Genomic DNA, 6,440 nt, shown 5'->3' with positions numbered 1-6,440 from the left:
GGGCAAGGCCAATACAGGAGCAGTGGTTAATGCCATATTTAGAGCAATGAATGCTTGCTCAGCACTGGTGGACCATTTAAAGCTATCTTTCTTAAGTAAATCAGTGAGAGGTCGACTGATAAAACCATAATTCCTGATGAACTTCCTATAATATCCAGCAAGACCGAGAAAACCCCTGAGTTGCTTTAGAGTAGTAGGCACATGCCATTGTTGAACAGCCAAAATTTTCTTTGGATCAGTGGAAACTCCTGCAACAGAGATGAAATGGCCCAAGTATTCCACCTTTGCCACCCCAAAAACACATTTAGAGTGTTTAGCTAGTAGGCTGTTGGACTTCATAACTTCAAATACTTGTTGGAGATGTTGGGCATGGTCATGCAAATGCACACTATAAACCAAAATGTCATCAAAGGAAACCAAGACAAATTTCCTTAGAAACTGTTGGAACAAATGATTCATAAGACATTGAAATGTAGAGGGAGCATTTGTTAAACCAAATGGCACGAAAAGGTATTCATAATGGCACGAGTGAGTCTTTAAAGGAGTTTTTGGAATATTCTCAGGTACCATTCTAATCTGATGGTATCCTAACCTTAGATCAATTTTAGAAAAAATCGTAGCTCCAGTGAGTTCATCTAGAAGATCATCTACGATGGGAATGGGAAACTTGTCCTTAATTGTGCATTGATTTAACTCCCTATAGTCTACACACAACCTTCATGATCCATCCTTTTTCCCTACTAGAACCACTGATGAAGAAAAGGGACTATTGCTATATTGGATAACACCTTGCTGTAATATTTCCAATACAAGTTTCTCTATAATATCTTTCTTCATAGAGGAGTATCTATAGGGTCTGATGTTAATTGGTTTAGACCCTTTTTGTAGAGGAATTCTATGATAAAAAACACCCATCTGAGGAGGCAAAGCTGTGGGCTCTCTAAAGAGTATTTGATACTGCTCAAGCAGGTTCTTAAGTGTATCTGGCAGAGGCTCCTCTACAGGCAGATGAAGGGCATTAAGGTGGTTGTCACACTCCACCATAGTAGTAGGAGAAACCACCTGCAACATAAAGAATTGGATCTCTTCACTGCAGCTCTTATTTATAGCCTTAGAGCTTGAGAGCTTGCAGTCTTCAGTGACTTCCTTTAACACATGGTGTTTGCCTTGGTAGTTAAAGGACATAGTAAGTCAGTGTAATCCATAGTAATGGGACCCAGTGTTTTCATCTACAGGGCCCCCAAAACCAAATCATACTTCCCTACAGGAAAGACAATCAAATCTGATGTATAGGTAGTTCCTTATAGCATCCATTGGAAATCTCTCACCACACCAGAGGTAGCCTCCATAGTGTTGTTACCCAAACTGACATAACCCAGCTTAGTTGGGGAAATATGACACCCCAGCCTTTGTGCAGATTCAACATCAATGAAATTATGGGTACTTCCACCATCTAGCAGTATCTGAATGGGTCTTTTATTGTTATAGCCAATAAAATAGATAGTTTGAGCTCCCTTAAGACCACTTAGAGCACACAAGGAAAACAAGGGAGGATCTCCATCCGACACAGTCCATTCCTCAGTTGGTGATGTTCCCTCTGACTTAACAGGATCCTCTTCTATATCACCCTCAGGATATTCTAGGTCCAGGATGAACATTTGTTTAGGTAAGGAACACTTATGTCCAGGTGTATACTTATCATTACAGAAATAGCATAGCCCTTGAGCCCTTTTTGCCTGCATCTCAGCTGGTGAAATCATTCTTCTGCTTCTGGGAGTAGTAGTATTTGAACGTGTCAAGGCTAACTTGTTGGGAGCTAAGGACTGTTGGCTAGGAAGTTTGGTAGGGTGCAGTTCATAAGGGGTTTTTTATTGGAAAAGGAGTGGGCAGGTGCAGAAGAATGTTTCATGGTTCGAGCATTAGCTGCTAAAGTAGCTTCAGCTAATTTGGCTAATCAATAGGTTTTTGAGAGAATTTTGGGCTCATGCATCATAATTGGATTAACCAACTCCTCCTTCAGGCCACCTAAAAAACAGGATATAGCTTGTTCTACTGATAAACTACACTGTGAGACAAGCCTATCAAAGGCAAATTGAAATTCGCTTATGGAGCCAGTCTGTCTCAGTTGCTTTAACTCAAGCATGGGATCTACAAACTCATCCCCAAATGTTTCAACCAACACAACCAAGTACTCCTCCCATTCAGGTAACCCAGGTATACCTCTACACTTTAAAAAGGATTGATGCCAAGCCAAGGCCTCATCATCTAAGTTCATGGCTACTAGTCTCACTCATTCATTAAGAGGAGTATTCTCCATAGCAAAATACTGTTCAATTCGGTACAGCCAATTTTTTAAGTTCTCACCATTAAAACGAGGAAATACCAGGTTATGATTGCGATTATTAGCAACACAGTGAGGATTTGGGCCTAAAATTCCCTGACCTGTCACAGCAGTGTGAGCTGGATCTGTCGAAGTAGAACTGCCATCCTTCATTTGCTGATGCAATTGCATTCCATCAAGTGAATTTTCAAGAGCACTAACCAATTGTACTAGCTCGATTTGCCTGCGATCCATGCCCTCTTTAAGCTCCTGATGCATCTGATCCATGCTAGCTCGCAGATCCAGTTGCTGAGCTGCTAAATCCTCATATTGTTCCTGGAGATTAACAGCTGGAACACCCTGAATTTCATCTATAGCTCGTCGAGGTCCCATCTGGATCGATTGGCTCTGATACCAATTGATACCAATAAGGTATCAACAGTGAAATGGAGTAGTAAATTGAGAGGAAAGAGGAAGGGAAACAGGGAAGAGAGACAAAAAAGAGAGAAAAGAGAGGAGAGAGAGAGAGAGAGTTTAGAAGAAGAAAAGAAGAGAGAATCAGTAGTATCTACTAAAGTTTGACTTCCATTTATTACAATCCATTACTTATACAATTGGAATTTGAAAATGAAATGAAAGGCATGCTGAAAATATAGAAATGGAAATAACTACTTTTCCCGCCCAACTAACTTTCAAATAATCCTTCTCAGCTAACTTTCAAATGATCCTACTCAGCTTTCAAATGATCCTACTCAGCTTCTACGTTGGATGTTGCTGAAATTTGTGTATCACTTAACGAACGGTGGAACGAACACTTCTAAATTCATGAGCAAATTCTCAACTCCTATGTTGTCTCAGCTTAAAAAAATAATCCCCTAATAGACGTGGAAATGAAAACCCTTGACAACTACGCTCAAAAGGTGCCCCAGACGGAAAATAACTTAGAAAAACTAACAAACTGACCTTTTTGGATAAGCTAAAGGCTAGTATTAATAATCCACAAGACTTGAATCAAGTTGCAGTGCAAAAGAACCTAGAAATTTTTTATTCCGAGGATGAAACTAAAACTACTTGGATTCGGATAACTTCCTATGAATCACCTCCTCAGATAAAGAATGTATCTATATGAAGTGGTCCAATGCTCTTATTAAATATCCAATTTTTGGTAGAAGAGTAGGATACCGGTTCCTCCAAAAGAAACTACTTGCTATATGGAGACCAACGGAACACATGTCCCTGATTGATCTAGGTTACGACTACTACCTAGTGAAGTTCTCCAAAGAAGAAAAGTATAATAAATCTCTACATGAAGGACCTTAGTTCATTGGAAACCAATTCCTAACATTAAGAAGATGGAAACTCAGATTTATTGCCTCTAAAGTTTCTCTAACCTACTCAGCAATATCGGCCAGATTACTGGAATTATCCACAAAATTCTATGCCTTTGATATACCACACAAAATTGGTGGAAAACTATGAAAACTAATATGCATTGGCGCCTGCACAAAGTCAGCTCTAAGAGGAAAATATACATGTCTCTTTGTCTTAGTCCCCAGAGAAAAGCCGCTCAAAACCCACATCCTGATTGGAAAACACATCCAGAAAATTACCTACGAGGATTCAATGTTCTATGCACCAACTGTGGTAGACTAGGATATGACCATAACAGTTGCCCATTCCAAACCCCTAAGGCCTTTGAGCATAGAGATATGAAGCACCTGGGTCAAAATAAGTGGTCTCAATTACACAAACAATTGACCAATGGACAATAGTTTCACACCAAAAAAAGACCATCAGTGACGTGGGAAACATTAGTAAGGAAGCTCGCTTTCTCAAGAAAGATCAGCGCAAAGATTAGAAACATTAGCAAGGTAGCTCACTTTCTCAAGGAAGATTAGAGCAAAGATCATGAGATGGACATACAATAGCTGGCAAAAGGCACATCAAGCTAGAATCAAAGTGGTCAATCACCTAAACTAACTAATGTGTGTAGAAACACAAACTTCTATTACCCAACAACTACAAGAAGTACCCAACAGATACAACGATTAGCCATGTGATCACGCCCAACTATGCCTTATAAAAAGGACAAGCGGTCGTGCAAATATAATCTGAGTATTTAGCCCAGAGTCGAATCCCACAGGGAATTAACCTACCAATTACTTTTGTTAGACTCGCTAAATTCTTCGTAATCAACTTCCCAGATTTTGGAATAACAATTGGTGATATTTTTACTAACTAGAACTGAGTAAATTTAAGTAAACTAACAGCTAACTATGACTGAGTTGTTAACAAATAAGAGAAAGATCTAAGGTTGTGATTTCCCCTATTGATGGAATCCCTTCCTGTTATGTTTCGCATAGATTTGCCTAATCGTCTCTATCGATCATGAGCACTCTTACTACCGTAAATCTCTCAAGATTAATTACGACAATTTACTAGACGCACTCTCCCGAGTTACGCTAGTTGGATTTTATTACAGCTCACTTTAGATCGCACCCAAGGTTTCGTTATCCCTAATCCCACCTTTAAACCCTCGGTTATTGATTCCTCATATACTTTGGAAGTGGTGTTGTTCAACAATTACCTAAATATGCACTCTCTCCCGAGTAATACATACTAAATAGGCACAGCTAATTGAGATCCTATCAATTAACTACAACAAGAACGCAGTTGAACAAATAGAGATTGAACTGGGCAACTATATTAACATAACAAGAAGTTCATCCTCAACAGGTTCCATCAAAACCCTAGACAAAATAATTAGCTACTCATAATCGTGTTCATAATAGCAGCAAAACTCAACATGAATGATAAATACAAAAGAAAGAAAGGTAGAACTCGATGTCGAATTATCCTCCTTGCCTCTTGCCTCTTCTTGCCTTCAACTAAATTGTAAAAACCTTGATGATGTCTCTTTAGGCGAGCTGCGCCTCTTATAGGTTAAGTGGAATTACCCCTAAACTTCCAAGTTTACCCCTGAACTTATGCGCTCCGGACTGGACTAGCACGGCCGCGCTCGAACCGCGCTAGTGGCCGCGCATATTGCATAGTGTTCTGCCTCGTTTTCTGGACTAGCACGGTCGCGCTAAGGCCACGTAAGATGGTTCAGCATTTTATCTCATCTTTTCTCTCTTCTTTCACACGTACTCAGCTCCGAGGGGCTTCCCTTGCTTTAATTTAGCTCCAAACACTGTCCTAAGTCCTCATAAGCGCAACTTGCTCCTACAAAACATGAAAATTCACAATTAGAGCCAATTTATCGTCATTTAACCATCCTAGAACAGTGGAGCATAGTCAAGTTGGGGCATAAACAGTTGCCAAACTACATGAATCTAGCCTATTATCGCCATGCCACAATTACCAAGCAAGCAAATGCTACATTAATGACTAACCATAATGACCAAACCCCCCATACAAACAAAGGAGACTACAAAACCTATAAAACAAGGGCTTCCTCTTAACCCTTTGGATAACGACATAAGACCAATATACCCAACCCAGATCCTACCTACACCAAGCAACCTCTCCTTAGACTCTTCCACATGGTAACAAGGGTGTTGATACAATAGCACACACCATATAAATAGCACACCGATCATTAACTCACAGTAAACTTTGGATATAAATGCATCCCAAGCTAGGGCTTTGACCATTAATGTGCTACCTGCCCTATGCTCCAAACCAATCAAAGAAAACGGTATGGATATGGAGCTATGTACTACGACAACAAATCAGCCCTCAACATTGAATGCTGATAAGATCCTCACACAACCCACAAGCACTATCTCCATGAAAAACTCCTTCAGTACACTGGCAGACCTTCCTAGTACTAATCAATTGGACTCCATTTCAACTCTGTGTCGACATCACATTAATGAGCAAGATAAGACTGAAAAGACAAACCAATTGACTTAATAGTGAACCAGGACAAACCATATGCAGGCTTAAAGTATATTACCCCTCTTAAGCCCCAATAAAGACGTTGGTCACTTAACTACTAAGGAAGTTATTAACACTAAAGCTAGAATCCAATATGCTAATACTTCCAACCCACAATAACAACATGAGACACCACAGAACGCACAGGAATGTTTAGACAACGGAAGATTACCAAACA

The sequence above is a fragment of the Nicotiana attenuata genome, chromosome 9 (genome assembly GCF_001879085.1).
Source record: "Nicotiana attenuata strain UT chromosome 9, NIATTr2, whole genome shotgun sequence".
Lineage (NCBI taxonomy): Eukaryota > Viridiplantae > Streptophyta > Magnoliopsida > Solanales > Solanaceae > Nicotiana > Nicotiana attenuata.
The sequence above is the reverse complement of the archived record's forward strand: the minus strand, read 5'-3'. Positions refer to the sequence as shown.